We start from the raw sequence: 16,954 nt of genomic DNA, 5'->3' as shown, positions 1-16,954 counted from the left end.
GGTTAGCTACAGTTTTTATTTTTTGTAGATGATCACTATATTAAGGAAGTTCCCATGTATGTATAGCCAACTGAAGATTTTTATCATGAGTGGACTTTTTCTTTTGTCAAATTCTTTTTATATTTACACGGATCTAGATTATCTTATGAGTATTCTCCTCTAACTAATTACTTAGGTAAATTACATTAAATTGTTTTCCAAATTTCAAGCTATCACTGCATCCCAGAATAAACTCAATTTAGTCATGATGTGTTTCATCAAATATGTTCTGGATCAATTTCCTCATACGCTGTTGAGTATTTTTGCATCTATCTTCATGAAGGATATTGTTTTATTGATTTCTTTTCTTGTAATGCCCTTTACTGGTTTTGGTGTTAAGGTAATTAATACTAGTCTCATAAAGTTGGAAAGGGTTGCTCTTCTTATTTTATGGAAAAGATTATATAGAGTTGGCATTATTTCTTCCTTAAATGCTTTGTGGAATTTTCTAATAAAGCCATCTCTGTCAAAAGTTTTAATGTTTAATAGATTCATTTTTTAATGTTTATTTATTTTTGAGAGAAAGACAAGAACATGAGTGGGGGAAGGGCAGAGAGAGTGACACACACACACAGAATCCAAAGCAGGCTCCAGGCTCTGAGCTGTCAGCACAGAGCCTGACGTGGGGCTTGAACTCACGGATTGTGAGATCATGACCTGAGCCAAAGTCAGATGCTTAACTGACTGAGCCACCCAGGGGTCCTGTTTAATATTTTTAATATGAATTTAATTAGTTTAACTGATAACTACCTGTTTAGGTTATCTATTTCTCTTTGAGCAGTTGTGGTACTCAAGTATTTAATCACTAACTATTTAGTCATTTGTTATTCAAGCATTGTTACCTTTCATCTAAGCTGTCAAATTACCGGGCATAAAGTAGTTCATTGTATTCCATCATTAACCTTTAATGCCTATCTATAGTGTTCTGTAAAGATGTCTTTTATTCTGGATATTGGTCATAAGTGTCTTCTTTCCTTTTTTTTTCCTGGTCTGCCTAACTATAGGTTCATAAGTCATGGGATGAAAGGTACAGCATAGGGGATATAGTCGGTGGTATTGAAAGTGTGGTATGGTGACCAGTGGAAGCTACACTTGTGGCGAGCATAGCATAACATACAAACTTGTCAAATTAAAAAAAAAAATTTGGGCTGCTTGGGTGGCTCAGTCTGTTGAGCTTGAGCGTCCGACTTCAGCTTAGGTTGTGATAGCGCAGTTTGTGAGTTTGAGCCCCATATCGGGCTCTCTGCTGTCAATGCAGAGCCTGCTTCAGATTCTGTGTCCCCCTCTCTCTCTGCCCCTCCCCAGCTCACACTCTTTCTCTACTCCTACTACTTTTCTCTACTTCTACTTTTTTCCCTCTTACTTCTTTCCACTACTTTGAGCAGCATTCCACAAATTTTTATGGTGCATTATATTTGTTTAGTTCAAAATACTTTGTGTTCTTTTGTGATTTCTTCTTTTGAATATGGATCTCAACAGAAATGTGGGGCTTTAAAATTTTCAAATATTTAAAGACTTTCTAGCTTTTTCGGGAGGGGTTCAATTATAGTTTAATTCCTTTATAATTAGAGAACATATTTTTAATGATTTCTATTTTTATATTTGATAATTTGTTGGTTTTTTTTTTGAAAATGGAGTATCTTAGAAAATTGTCCTTGTGCATTTGAAAAGAATGTGTATTCTATTGTTGCTAATGGGACATTCTGTAAATATTAGTTGTGTCATGTAAGTTAATAACATCATTCAGTAATTCTATACCCTTGCTGATTTTCTGTCTACTTGTTCTATTAATTACAGAAAATAAATGTTGAAGTCTCCAAGTGTAATTATGAATTTGCCTATTACTCCGTTCCAATCCATCATTTTTTGTTTCATTTACTTTAAAGCTCTGTTATTAAGTGCATACATATTAGCATTGTTATATCATCTTCTCTTATCACTAAGTAATGTTCATTTTCATCTCATAAAATAGTACTTGCTGTGAAAATCTGCCTTTTCTCATTAATATAATCTTTCTGATTATCTTTTAATTAATGTGTGCATATTGTATCCTTTACAGACTTTTACTGTTATCCTATCTATATTACATACTTAAAGTACAGCATGTAGTTAGTTCCTTTGTACTAAATATGACAGCCTATGTCTTTGAGTTGGTATTTTTAAGTCATTAGCTTTACATAAAATTCCTCATATTGTTAAATGTATATCTATCATTTTTAAAATCCTGGGCTCTTCTGTTATTTTAAAAAATTTCCTGTTCCTTGTATCCTGTCTGCTTTTGCATTATTGGAACATTTTTAGTATTCCATTTAAAATTTGTCTACTGTATTTTTTTTATCCTTTTCTCTCTGTGTTATTATTGGTGGTTGCTTTAAGGTTTATAATACACATAGTTAATTTCAGTCTATTTAGAATGATCATTTTCCTTTATATAAGGTGTCATTTATTTTTTCTGGATGCTTTCAAGGTATTAACGTTGATGATGATGTATCTGGATGAGGATTTCTCTTGTTTTTAATGCTTATTTATTTTGGGGATAGAGAAAGCATGTACACACGTGAGAGCAAGGGAGGAGAAGAGAAAGAGTGAGACAGAGGATCCCAAGGGGGCTCTACTCTGACAGCACAAGGCCTGATATGGGGCTTGAACGCACGAACCGAGAGATTATGACCTGAGCTGAAGTTTGACACTTAACCGACTGAACCCCCAGGTGCCCAGGTTTTCACTGATATCGTCATATTTGAGATTTGCTGAGCTTCAACTCTCAGAAGCTTCAGTTATTTCCTCAAGTGATTTTTTTGGACCCATCTCTATCCCTTCCTCTTCTAGGCTTTCAGTGATACAAATATGACACATTTTGATATTATTGCATAAATCTCTGACATTTCTTTCTTGTTCTTTCTGTTCTTCAGATTGCATAAGTTCTGTAAATCTATGTTCAAATTAGCAGACTTATTTTTCTCTTATTTCCATTTTGTTAAGCATCCGGTGAATTTTTTTTTTCAAATATTGCTTCTTCAGTTCTATTTATTTCCTATAAGTTTCTTTTTCCCTGTCAAAATTTCTATTTTTTCTGATCAATGGAACAGAGTTGAACTTTACTTTATAGAGCATGTTTATAAAGGCGGCTTTAAATTCATTGGTCCCTGCCAGGGAAGAAAATTCAAAGTCCTGCCTAACTGCTGAGTTTAGCCTCTAGTCCCGGCCAAACAGGACGCCTGGCCAGAGAGCCTGGGCAGCTGCATAGCTCATTCTACAGCCTCAATTGCAGCCTCACCCAAGCAGATCCCAGCCAGAGTCCCTACCATCTGCAGATCCAAATCTGTGGCTCCAACTGGCCAGAGAGCTTAGTTGGCAGTTCTGCCTGATTCAAGTCCCCAGCCTATGGGCCATACTAGCCCCGGAGGCTGTTCTACAGCACTGCTTCAGCACAGAAGCACTTTTGGGCGGGCCCACCCAACCGCTGAGAATAGCTTCCAGTCCCGCTGGACCAAGAGACCTGCCCAGAGAATCTAGGCAGCCAATAAACACATTTTACCGCCCCACGTGTTCAGCGAGAAAATCCAGCAGCCATGATCAACGGGTCAGAATAGCCTCTGGCCTCAGTCAGAAGGCGACAGCGACTCTGGTAGCCTTGGATACCAGCCTACAACCCTACACAGCAGCGACGCCCCGCCTACCGCCTCCTCCCAACTCTTGGCTTGCGGCCTCATTCAAGCAGAAAGCCTACCCATTGACTCCTGCCCATCACTCAACAACAGAGCCTGCACAGCGACCCCACCCGACTGCGAAGCAAGGCCTTTAACCCCAGGAACTGTAGGGTGATAGCTGGAAGGCCCTTCTGATCAGGAAGTTCAGCCAACGACCTTGCCCAAGAGCAGAGCACAGCCAGTGGCACATCTGATCATGAAACGCAGCTGCAGCCCTAACTTCGGGGCGCAGTGTGCAGTCCTGGCCCAACCCTGAGGCACGGCCCAAGGTCCCATCCTGTCGTAAAACCTGATGTGGAGCCCCTCCTGAACATGGGATCTGGCCAGGAGCACCATTACGTGGGGAGCACAGTGGGAGACTCCACTCCAACCGAGGTGACTGCAGGTCTCCGACCATCCCCCCGACAAATCATGGAGTGCAACCGGTGGTACCGCCCTCCCAGGTAACAGCCTGGCAGCTTGCCAGGCCACAGGCCGTTGCAGAAGGTAGCTGGTGGCCCCACCTGCCTGCAAAAACAGCCAGCAACCTCACCCTATGTGGGAACCCACTCTGTGGCTCTGCTTAAAAGCAGAGCCCAAGGGCACCTGGGTGGCCCAGTGGGGGTAAGGTCTGACTTCAGCTCAGGTCATGATCTCACAGTTTGTGGATGCTGACAGTTCAGAGCCTGAAACCCGCTTCAGGTTTTGTCTCCCTCTCTCTCCGCCCCTCCCCCACTCATGCTCTGTCTCCTTCTCTCTCAAAAATAAATGAAACATAAAAAAAAAAACAAACAAACCCAAAACGCTGATCCACCCAGCCAGGAGCACCTCACCACCTTGAACTCAAAGTACATGGTGGCCCTGCTTGACCATAATAACCCAATTATCAGACAGGTGGCCCTGCTTGACCATAATAACCCAATTATCAGACAGGTGGCCCTGCTTGACCATAATAACCCAATTATCAGACATACCCTACCTTGGAGCCCAGCCAGCGGCACCGCCAGGCTTCACAGGAAGTCCCCTAGCCAGAACCGAGGTACAAAGCCTCACCTGGCTACCGACAGACACAGCTGACCTGTCCAGAACCCCAACCTGAGTTAACTGGTAAGGGTCTGTCCCCGTGTCCCTGACAAAGCAATTCAAGCTGAACGCAGTTCAACTTGGACTCATGAATTTTGTTCTTTTTTGATAGAACGCACAGTAATTAGAACTGTTTCGGTTGTTCAATAAATTTGTTTCGCTTAATTGCTCTTTTTCTTTCATTCAATGCTCACATTCCCATTTCTGGATCGAGCAACCTACTCATAAGGTCATGCCTAATACTCCACGTAATGCTCAGCTTGTTAAGGGCCAACTAGCACTTTCTTTTTTGTTTTAATCTTGCTTTTACTTCTATTAAGACAAGTTTTCAGCCACAGTTAAAAGATTAACAAAGATATAAACTAAGATGAAACTCTATTTAGTTTTAACTCATTACAATGAAAATAACTAAGATAATTATCTGTAGAACAAAATTAGAGGTTATTTTATAAGGTAGAAAAATGAGAATATATTTGATAAAAACTAACGCTTTGGGAATATCTGGAAAGTAACCAGATCTATTATTTATTCTTATTCTTATGTCATATTGTTCTGTGTATACCTCAGGTAGTAACTTTTATTATGCTGTTTTAATAATTTTTGTGCTTATTTCCAAAAATTCAGGGATATTTAGCACATTCCAAACTGATGATGAAATCTCTTCAACAAACATAATTTGTTTTCTGGTAAATTAAAAGAAGAATGCGGGGCACCTGGGTGGCTTAGTGGACTGAGCAAACAACTTTGGCTCGTCATGATCTCACGGTTCTCACGGTGGGTTCGAGACTGACCCACTTGGGGCTTTCTGCTGTCAGTGCAGAGCCTGTTTTGAATACTTTGTCCCCCCTCTCTCTCTGCCCCTTCCTGCTCATGCTCTGTCTCTCTCAAAGATGAATGAAACATTTTAAAAATAAACAAAAATATAAAAGATAAGTAAAAGAAGAGTCCATACGTTTTTTTAATGCTTATTTATTTTTGAGAGAGTGAGACAAAGCAGGAATGGGGGAGGGGTAGACAGAGAGGGAGACACAGAATCCCAAGACAGGCTCCAGGCTCTGAGATGTCAGCACAGAATCTGATGTGGGGCTCAAACCCACAAATTGTGAGATCATGACTTGAGCTGAAATCAGACGCTTAACTGACTTAGCCACCCAGGCGCCCCAGAAGCACTCATACTTTTTTAAAGGACTCAATCGCTTGGTAAAATAGGTTGTTTTTCCTGTCATGACAGAACAAAACAGAGTCATTTCAGGAACTCTATCTTTATTAGAAGGAAGATACTTTATTGCATACGGAATGTCAGACATGATTTATTAAAAAAGAGTTTACATCTTTTAAAATGATGAATTTAGCATCATTCACCTAATGTCAGAGTTTCTAAAAACAAAAATATAGGCAACTAAACCCTGTATCTTGCCATCTATATTCTATATATGAGATCTTTACTGTTATTTTTCTTAGCTAAGGTTTAGTGACCAAATCACCATACCAGATCCTGCAAATATCTATTTAAGAGACTTTTAAAAAGTTTTTTTAGGGGAAAAAAGCCAACTCAGACTGAAGTTATTTTTTACAAGTGTTTCATAATTTTGGTTTCCTTGACACACTTTGCTCAGTGAGTCCTTGGCTGACATATCTCTACAGATTATTTGTACCTAATACTAATATATTAAACTAATACAAATATAAACATTTCTGTCTCCAGGCATCTTTTAATCATAAACTTTTTCCTAGTTGTATTCTTAGACCACAGAATATGCACATGAAACAGAGACAAAACTGTTAGTAATTAAAAACTGTTAGTGTTTGAAGCTCTTTGTGAAATGAAAATATGGATGCTTTTTAGTAGACAGGGAGAATAATAAAATTTGTTACTATGTGAACAACTCCTGGGATAAATAACATAACGTTAATCACAAAGTCTTAGGAAATTGTGTGTGTTGTAAATCAGGGCTTACAAAATATCAGAACTAATATAGTAAGGAGAAAGAATAGATTGCCGAGTCTCTTGGTGATTTAAAAGTTAGAGGACCCGAAGAGCCAAAACTATCAAGAATGAAGCTAGGCACAACACATTCCTCATCCCTTGACTTCCAAGTATAGTACAAAGCTATGGTAATCCCAACAGTAGGGCACTGGCATAACAGACATATAGATCAATGAACAGATAGAGAGCCCAGAAATAAATCCTCACATGTATGGTCAGTAAATTTATGAAAAGAAATCAAGAATATGCAGTTTCTTCAATTAATGATGTTGGGAATATTGGACCGCCACATGCAAAAGAATGAAACTGGATGCCTGGCTGACACCCCAAATAAAATCAAACTCAAAATGGATTAAAGAATTGACCGTAAGACCTGAAACTGCAAAATTCCTAGAGGAAAACATAAGCAGTAATCTCCTTGACAAACTCTTGGTGGTTACCAAAAGTGCCGGACGAGAATAGGGAAAATGGGTGAAGGGGGTCAAAGGTGCAGACTTCTAATTATAAAACAAGTAAGTCATGGGGGTAAAATGTACAGCATGGTGACTGTGGTTAATAATACTGTATTGCATATTTAGAAGTTGCTTAAAAATCTTCATTACAAGAAAAAAAGTTATACCTGTATGGTGATGGATGTGAACAAGGCTTAATGTAGTTGATTAGTTTGCAATATACTAGACAAATATTGAATCATTGTGTTGTACACCTAAACTAATGTAATGTTATATATCAGTTATATCCCAATTAAAAAAAAAATAAAAGGTAGAGGAGAAGACAGCGACTGTAGAGGAGGTAATACAAAATGTGTTTTTTCATCTTGTATGTGGTGATTTCCAAAATTTCCTTCCCAACAAAACTTCTTAGGGTTCCATTTGGGACACTGCATCAGTAAGCAGCCAATCTGTTGAATAAAATCATTTTCGACGGCAAAAATACCACAAGTAACATCAGACTGGAAGATCAACTAGTCACTCTCAGTAAATGGACAAAAATTGCTTTGTTTGTAAATAATTATGGATTTCTGAAAACATGATATACATTTTAATTATCTTTTACCCTATAATGTCTATTTTTTAGAATGGTCTTTGTGCAATGTTATCCCCAGTTAAATTAAAATTATTTGTTGAATTTTCATATACATACTAAAACACAAATTGCAAGTGAATGGTTCACTACATTTCCACTAAGTGGATACATTTATATAAACGTGTAACCATGGAGATCAAGAAATAAAACAATCCCAACACCACAGAAACACCAATTAATCTTCTAACCAAAGTTGCCTCTCAACAAAATTAATCACTCTCTTGCTTATCCTAACTTCCGACATTCTTTTGCCTCCTTTGAAACCTTATATAATTTGGATCCACATATTGTGTACAGTTTGTATCTGACATGTTTGGTTACATGAAAAATGTTTTTATGATTCGTTCATATTGGTGAATGCAGTTGTAGTTTGTTTAGATTTGTTTGTGTGTAGTACACCATAGCTTAAATTTATTGCTTTTATGCATTCTACTGTTACTAGATTATCAGGACTGTTTATATTTTTATGAAAATAGTTGTTGAACTGCTATAAACAGTGCACTGTGGATAAGTTTCTTTTAGATATGTGTATTCAGAAGCGGAATTACTGTATTAATGAATATGTACTAGTTTTAATAAATACTACTAAATGATATTCCAATGACATTGAAAGGTGGGCAAAAAGTGTTTAGACAGAAAACACAGAGATAAGCATAAAGGTAAAAAGTGTTAAATTTAGCTACAGTAAATTTAAGACCTTCTGCTATCAAAAGATATTGAACAAGATGGAGGAGGAAGAGGAGGAAAGAAGGAGAAAGAGAAAACCACAAGTGTTGGGAGAAGATACCTGGAATGTATATAACCAATTAGTGATTGGAACTCACAAATCAGTATTTTAAAAAGACAGTACAATAGATGAGTGGGCAACATATTAAAAAAAAAAAAACTAGAGAAGAATGGATATTCAAATTGTCCATAGGAATCTGCAAATTAAATCAAATTCTACTGAACATTAGCCAGAATGGTTAAAATTAAAGACTGGTAGTACCAAGTTTTGTATAAAATATAAAGCAATGGAAACGTATAAACTTACAAATTGGTAAAACAGGTCTATTTTTTGGAACTCTGGAAATTTGTCAAAAGCTTGTAGCAACTCAGAAACTGTTTATAAAAATAACAACAGCTGGATCTCAAAAGAACAGCAAGCTGTGTGGCATTCTAATTTACCATGGCTCCAACCCCGGAGCCCCAGTTCTGCAGCAGCCTTGAATATAATAGCCCACAATCCCATTACCAGTACTAAAGTGACCAGAATGGGTTTATTTGCAAAGAACCGTCCTTAGCCAATCTGTCTGATGACTCCCTGGAAAGCCAGCTTGTCTTTATCTTACCTTAGAACTTGCTAGTGCCAAAACTTCTATCTGACATGAGTGGGTGAGTCATTTATCAAAAAGAAAAAGCAACAGACAAATATTGTAGCCACTGTTGCCTGAAGCAATGGATAGCAGTTAGGGAAAACACTGACCTAAATGATTAGGAAGAAAGGCTGGAGGCATGAGATTCTTTGGGAAATAAGGATTTTGAAAAGTGTTGACATATTCCTGGGAGTCTAGAAGGCCATGCACACTGGAGCAGGATTGTGGATAGCTTCGGGAAAGACCTGAGAAGGCCTTGAGCTCTCTCTGGCCAACCTTGACACTCTGAAAGCAGAAGAAAGGAATGGTAAGGCAGAGATGTAAACTGCCTGACTGGGTGTTGAAGTGTGTTCCAAAGTCCACGTGGAGCTTCTCTGCAAAGACAGTGGCGATCTGTCTCCGGACATTTAAGGGTATCCTCACCCAATCATTTGTTGACCACTAAGCTAATGAACAGAGATTCCCGTGGGCACCGGAGACAAAGAATAAAGACTTAACAAAATTAGTTGAGAAAAGTTGCTGAACAAACAGCAGCAATGACAACAAGCAGCAACAGATAGCCCTGAGAAGAAGAGAGAATGATTTCCAGAGTTGCCACATTATGATAAGAAAATGTCCAATTTTCAAACAAAAAAGCAAACAACAACAACAAAAAAACCCACAGAGGAAATTAGAGCCCATACATAGAGAAAACCAGCAATCCCTAGAAACTGTACCAAAGGAAGCACAGATACTAGGTTTACTAAATAAGTATTTTAAATAAGCTATTTTAAATATGTCTCAAGAATTAAACGGAAGCCGTCTAAAGAACTGAAGGAAAGCATGAGATCAGTGTATCCAAATAGAAAAATTAAGAAAACATAAAAATGATGTTGCAGAGTTTTTTTGTTTTTTTTTTTTACCTCAATACCCTGGGCATGTTGTCTCACTGCTCTGAAGAATGAAGAGATAGACACAAAATAAAATGAGTTGCAGGCATTATATAAGGGTATAAGATTAGAAAGGAATTCTAGCAGGAAAGCTCTCTTCACAGAGAAGGGATATTCGAAAGTGAATGCCTGAGGGCTATAGGCAAGGGTCCTTATTTTATAAGGTTCTGGTCAGCCCTCCTCCTCTCCTTCCCTCTTATTCCTTCTCAAGTTCTACCCTTATTGGCCTGCTGGGGGCTGGGTTGTCCATTCCTGATTGGCTTGTTTCCATTGTATGAGGAGTGGTCTCTGGCCATACTTAGGTCTTTTGATAAATTTCTAGAGGAAACCTGAGGGGAAGTAAGTAGGATCTGTTACATTCTTAAGAGGAATCTTATGCCTGAGGGGGCTTGCTGAGGTCAAACACTCCCAGCATGGTTCCAAAATAGGTGTTTTCCCCACCCACGGACCTCAGGCCCTAATCTTTCCCTCTCTACCTGCTGAATCCTATCTTCTCCTATCATGATTACTGCTTAAAAAGAAACAAATAGAAATCTTGGAGTTCAAAAATGAAATAGCCACAATGAAAAATTTACAGGAAGCTTTCAGCAACAGACTTGAGAAGGTTGCAGAAAGAATAGATGAATTGGAAGTAGATCAGTTGAAATTAGATAGTCTTGGGAAACAGTAAAAAAGAAAAGAAAGAATAATAATGAAAGGAGCCCGAGAGACCTGTGGGTGGCTGAGAGCAAGCATACCAACATACACATCAGAAGAACCCCAAACGAGGGAGAGAGACAACAGAACAATAAGAATACTTGAAGAAATAACGGCTGCAAACTCCCAAATTGTCAGGAAATGTTCATCGACTGCTTCCCAGAAGCTCAGCCAACTCCAAATGGATACACTCAAAGAGACTCATACCAAGAAACATTATAATCACACTTTTTAAAGTCAAGACAGAGGATCTTGAAGGCAGCACAAGAGTAGTGATTCTTCCATTCAAGGGATCATCAGTAAGATCAGCAGCTGATTCTCTCAGAGTTCATGGAGGCCCAAATGGCAGTAGATAACCTACTCAAAGCCAAGAGAAAAATACTGTCAGATAAAGAATTCTCTATCTGATAAAACCACCCTTCAAAAATGAAGGAAAGAGACATCTGGGTGGCACTCAATTTATTAAGCATCCTACTTGGGTTCAGGTCATGAGTTTGAGCCCTACATCCAGCACTCTGCTGTCAGTGGAAAGCCCACTTCAGACCTCTCTCTCTCTCTCTGTCCCTCTTCCACTCACGCTCTTTAAATAAAGGAAAAATTCAACATTCCCAGCAGGCCCTTTCTAAAACTAATATAGTAAGCCCTTTAAGTTGAAAGGAAAGGACACTAGACAGTAGCTGGAATTCACATAACAGATATAAGTTTTGTTTTGTTTTGAGAGAGAGCACAAACTGGGGAAGGACAGAAGGAGAAGGACAGAAGGGAGAGAGAGAATCTTAAGCAGGCTCCACACCCGGCACAGAGCTCAATGTGAGGCTTGATCTCACCACTGTGAGATCATGCCCTGAGTAGAAATCAAGAGTAGGCTACTCAACTGACTGAGCCACCCAGTCCACCCCCATATATATTCATTCTAATCATATGTGTGTAGGTTTATGAATATGTATATGCATGCATTTATACAGTGCCACAACTCATAATTCAGAATAAGGCTTAAATATAATATTCAGTTTTTCTGGTGTTTAAAATAAAATGTGTAGAAAAGAAATGTGGTGAGAATGACAAATGTAATTGAGTTTCTGAGTGATGAACACGCATTAAAGGTTGGGCCTTTATAGTACATTGTATCTTAAAGCATTATGTATGCTATCATTTCACAATATACATTGCAGTTACTCATATTTGGCACTTTTAATAAGATATTTAAAATATTTAAAGGATAAAATAAAATGTTAGTGGAAACTAATTACTTTTCTTCTAAAGAAAAGTGATGACTTCTTTTGTTTTTTTCAATATCTTTTTAATGTTTATTTATTTTAGAGAGAGAGACAGAGAATGAGCAAGGAGGGTCAGAGAGAGAGAGGGGGAGACACAGAATCCAGAGCAGGCTCCAGGCTCTGAGCTTTCAGCACAGAGCCCGACACAGGGCTCGAACTCTCAGACCAGGAAATCATGACCTGAGCCAAAGTCTGACACTCAACTGACTGAGCCACACAGGTGCCCTGACTTGTTTTAGTTTTAAGGCTAGAGATAACAATATTCTACACCATAATTTGATGTTAAAGTTCAATTCTTAAAGGTGTCTCAGTCTGGAACACAGCAGACATAGTCACACTATCAATTACCCATCCAACTCATATCCACTATTTATTCTCTGTGTTGCTTGGCTTCCTAGCAGATTTTGATAGGGTTGACAACTCCTTTCTTAAAATACTTTTAGTCACTGATCTCTAAATTCCTCACTATCTGTACTACCTCCTTGTCACGTCCATTCTTCCTCTTCTTCTACCTTCTAGGACAACGTGTAATGCCAAATATTCTCCCTAATTAATTTCACTTGGTCCAGAAGGGAAGCTTTTCAAGACACTATTAATTATAGTCATAAAAAAAAACAAAGAATACAATGTATATAATTTTCCAAAGCAAGGACCATGTTGTTTCAATAAACTGAAATACCTTTTAAGCACTTCTCAAATAGAATAGAATATCCATACCAATGGCAAACAACTCTAACCAACCTTGTAAATAAATATACTCCAAGGATTAATAAGAGAATGAAAGCTTAAATGTTAGAGCAATGCCTCTGCTATAGTTTCAGTAAATCAATAACAAAATTATATTTCAGGTATTTTAGAGCTGCTGCAGGATTAATTGCTTTTCATTTAGTTTAAAACAGCTGGGTTTAAATATATTCCATTACTTTTATTTTTTTGACAATGACTATGATGTGAGAATGTACCCTCCATCCATGTCATTGTTCCATAGACTAAGTAATGTCCCTTTCAGAGGATTACTTATATATTTGCGACGAAACTGCCATCATAAATTTTATTTCAACTCAAAATTTTTCTTATTTTTCCTCAATAGGATAATATTTTTCCTATTTGCCTGACATGAGAGAAAATAAGACCCAAACACGTAGAGGAAATACAGGTGAGTAACAAAAATCCAGCTTTCATTTCAATTGTTGAAAAATGCAAGGTATTTTACAAGAAAATGAATTGACAAAGCTTCTTATTACCTTTTTTATTTTGGTTTACTGAGAGGAAAGGAAAGGAGGGATCATGTTAATAAATGCGTATTTTAAAGAAATTAGGGGGAAATTTGAGGCCCGTAAATATTTCCGAGGTCCCTCAGCAAAAGCTTACAGTATTTTTACAATTTCTCCATTGAAATATTCAAAGGGATATTGCACAGTCACTTCCTCACCTTTTAAAGATGGTGGATTGGGAGGTAATTACCAATAGACAATTAGCCCTAAGTGAACATTTCCAAGTGTATAATTAGTTAAGAGGGCAATTTCCATTCCATTTGGGTGAATTTAGATAGCTGAATCTTGCTGGAAGAAAAAGATTTATTTTTCTAAAAACAACTACTTAACAGCAGGCATGCCAGTCACTTTTTATATGTGTAGCTTACAATTCTTAACGCAAGCTTTGAAAGGAAGCATTCTTACATGAACAGCAAGTTCACAGCAAGAAAATTCCCACTAAAGGCAGGTGAACATTGTTTAGATATGTATTTGAGAGTACATTCTGGAATTCTGAAAGAACACTATAGACATGATTTTCATAAAGGAATACACTAATTTAATATAAGAGGCCAGATCAAAATGCATACACCCAAACTATAGGCTGATATATCCATCCTCACACACATTATGATAAAATGAGACATAAATAAAATATATGCCTTCTTCCTTTGAAATGTACGTAGTATAATGAGGGAGAGAGAAAGAAAATAGGCTTTTTCAACAGAATGTGCTCTATTGACTATCGCAGCAGTTAAATGCATTTAAGCTGCTAGTAACAATGATCAGAAACAAGATTGAATTTTATTTTCTCTCAGTTAAATCTAAGGATGCAAAGGTGTACAATTCAGGGCTGGTATGTTGACACAAGACTTTTATGTGTTTTTCTTCTGACCTTGGGCAAATGGCTTTCATTATATGAGTCACCTTGTAGTGCAAGATAGCATTAGGAGCATTAACCATCTGTATTAGGAAGGAAGAAAGAAATGAAGAAGAAGTGGGGAATCAGTCTTTGAGCTTCAACATTTCTTCTCTAATAGCTTCTGAATATTTTTGCATGAGAAAAAAGTGAGAATGGGTATTGAATTGGCAAAACTTGATGACAGCAAACTGCAAACCAGCAGTTTTCTGGCACAATAGAAATGAAGTAAGTATGTAAAGCTCTTTATTTAGCTATTGATTCATTTCTTACTGTATCCTTTCAAAAAAACTTATTCATTATCAAATATACACCAAGTACTATGTTAGAATGGATATTCCTTCTGGGAATGCATTGTACAGAGGTAAACAAATAAACAGAGAACTACAATAAAATGTAGAATTATGTCTAATAATATAGAGAAGCACAAATAGCTGAATTCTTTCATTCAGTTCATCATTACAAACTATCTAGTAATTGCTGAAAAAACAAAGTATTGAGTTTTATTATGTGCTGGTCATATTCTGTAAGTGAGATAGAGCCCTTGCTTTTGTGACTCATATAAGCTAAGTGTCAAGTTTTCCCCTTTTTGTATTCTTTATTTTGAATTCTGATTAAGTTTCATCTCAAACCAAACCAATTAAAACAGAATCTCTTGTGTAACAGCCAGACATAGATTTTTTTTTTTAATTCCCCAGGAAATTCTAATTAGCAACCAAGATTGACATCTACTTATCTAGAACAGTAATTCCCAACCAGGGTCAATTTTTCTCCCCAGGGACATTTGGCAGTATGTGGCAACTTATTTGACTGTCACAACTGGGGTGGAGGGGAGTGCTACCAGCATCTAGTAGTTAAAGGCCAGGGATAATGATATATATCTTATAATGCTTGAGACAGCTACCCCTCCGCTGTCGCTAAGAATCATCTTAAGAATCTCTACAGATCAAGGTTAAAATGTCAATAGTGCTGAAACTGAAAATCACTAGTTTATTTGTGTAAATGCTTGTTTATTTATTTTGAGAGAGAGAGAGGAGGAGGAGGCAAAGAGAGAGAATCCCAATCAGGCTCCACAGTGTCAGTGCAGAACCCATCCCATGAATCATGAGACCATAACTTGAGCCGAGATCAAGAGTCGGAGGTCCAACCAACAGAGCCACCCAGATGCACTGAAAATCACCAGTTTAGAAGCTCAAACCAGCAGGTGACCTGGCAACTGTAAAATAGGGCATCTGTTGTCAAGTAGGGGAAATACTAGATGCCGGGCATTTAGGAGTGCATCATCCCAAAGGGCTTTTTGGAAGGAGTAAAATCTAGTTGATAGGAATTAACCATGATAATGTGTGAGGAGGAGCCCAGCAAAGAGGAGATAAGTATTACAGGTCAGAGATCAGTACATCTTGCAGGCTCAAAGGTGGAAAAGTAACAAAGCACAATGCCATAGAAAAAGGAGTTACTTCATTTGAAAGAGTCGGAGTTAAGTTATAGGATGGTGGCTCTGGAGGGTACAGCAGCTTGAATTAACAATGTTGCCATACTTTTCTTAAACTTACAGTCCAGAAATCCTTTTGATCTGATTATTGAGTCAAAACAGAACCATTGGGATGAACACTCTATCAAGAGATTTTCCATTGGCGTAAAGAACAATGGGAGTCTAGATAGATTTGTGGCTTGATTTTGAAAAGTATCATGTGATGAGACTTACATTTGAGAAAAAATGTGCATGGGTGTAATGACAAATGAGTGTACGGAGAGAAATGGAGGTGACAGGAAAGTAACAGGGTAACTAGGAATATTTCCATGATAGCCCAGGAAAGAACCACTGAGAAACCAAGCCAGTCAAGCATTATAAGGTGAGGGCCTGATAGGGACACAGGAACTGGAAATTAGGAAGGTGTATATTTTAAAGTGTGAGGGTTTTTTTCATCTTATTTATTTGTTTGTTTGTTTATATTCTCAAGTGAGTTAACACAGTCTTGGCTTCAGGAGGAGAACCCAGTGATTTATCACTTACATATAAGAAAGTGCTTTTCATCATTATTAGTCAAATACAGCTGTATTTGGAAATATTCAGGTGGCAGTTCACAATTTTGGATGTACAGCATCATCTAGGAAGCTTCTTCACAGTTCAGACGTTCAGGTTCAATCGAAACAGCAGACCATGAAGAAAGACAGAGGAAAGGCCAAGGAAATGTGATTTTTTTAACATAAGCTTTAAGGTAGTTTAGAATAAAAGATTTGGGATGCAAAGACCTCAGCTTGAGAACCATGTCATGACTTGACTAATTCAAACACAGAAGACAGGATCAGAAAAAGATGACCAAAGGAGTATAACCCAATGTAAACTCTCTTATTGTCCTTGTTCATGTAAAAAAAAAAAAAAAAATTGGTTAACATAGAAGATATAATTCAAGAAGATCTAAATTAGTACTCTAATATTCAAAGAAAAAATAGTCAAATCCATCAATACACAGGTTTTGTTTAATTTTGGTTGCAGTAAAAGGATAGTATGTATATTGAGTATTTTTATATATACTATGCCATTTTTTGCAATGTAGAAATGAAATGAAGAGGCTATATTCATATTAGTTCATATTAAAAGCCACAAATCAGACACAATTCCTTGTTTAAAATAATGTAT

The sequence above is a fragment of the Crocuta crocuta genome, unplaced genomic scaffold (assembly GCF_008692635.1).
Source record: "Crocuta crocuta isolate KB4526 unplaced genomic scaffold, BGI_CrCroc_1.0 scaffold190, whole genome shotgun sequence".
In the NCBI taxonomy this organism is placed as follows: domain Eukaryota; kingdom Metazoa; phylum Chordata; class Mammalia; order Carnivora; family Hyaenidae; genus Crocuta; species Crocuta crocuta.
Note: the sequence above shows the minus strand (reverse complement) of the source record.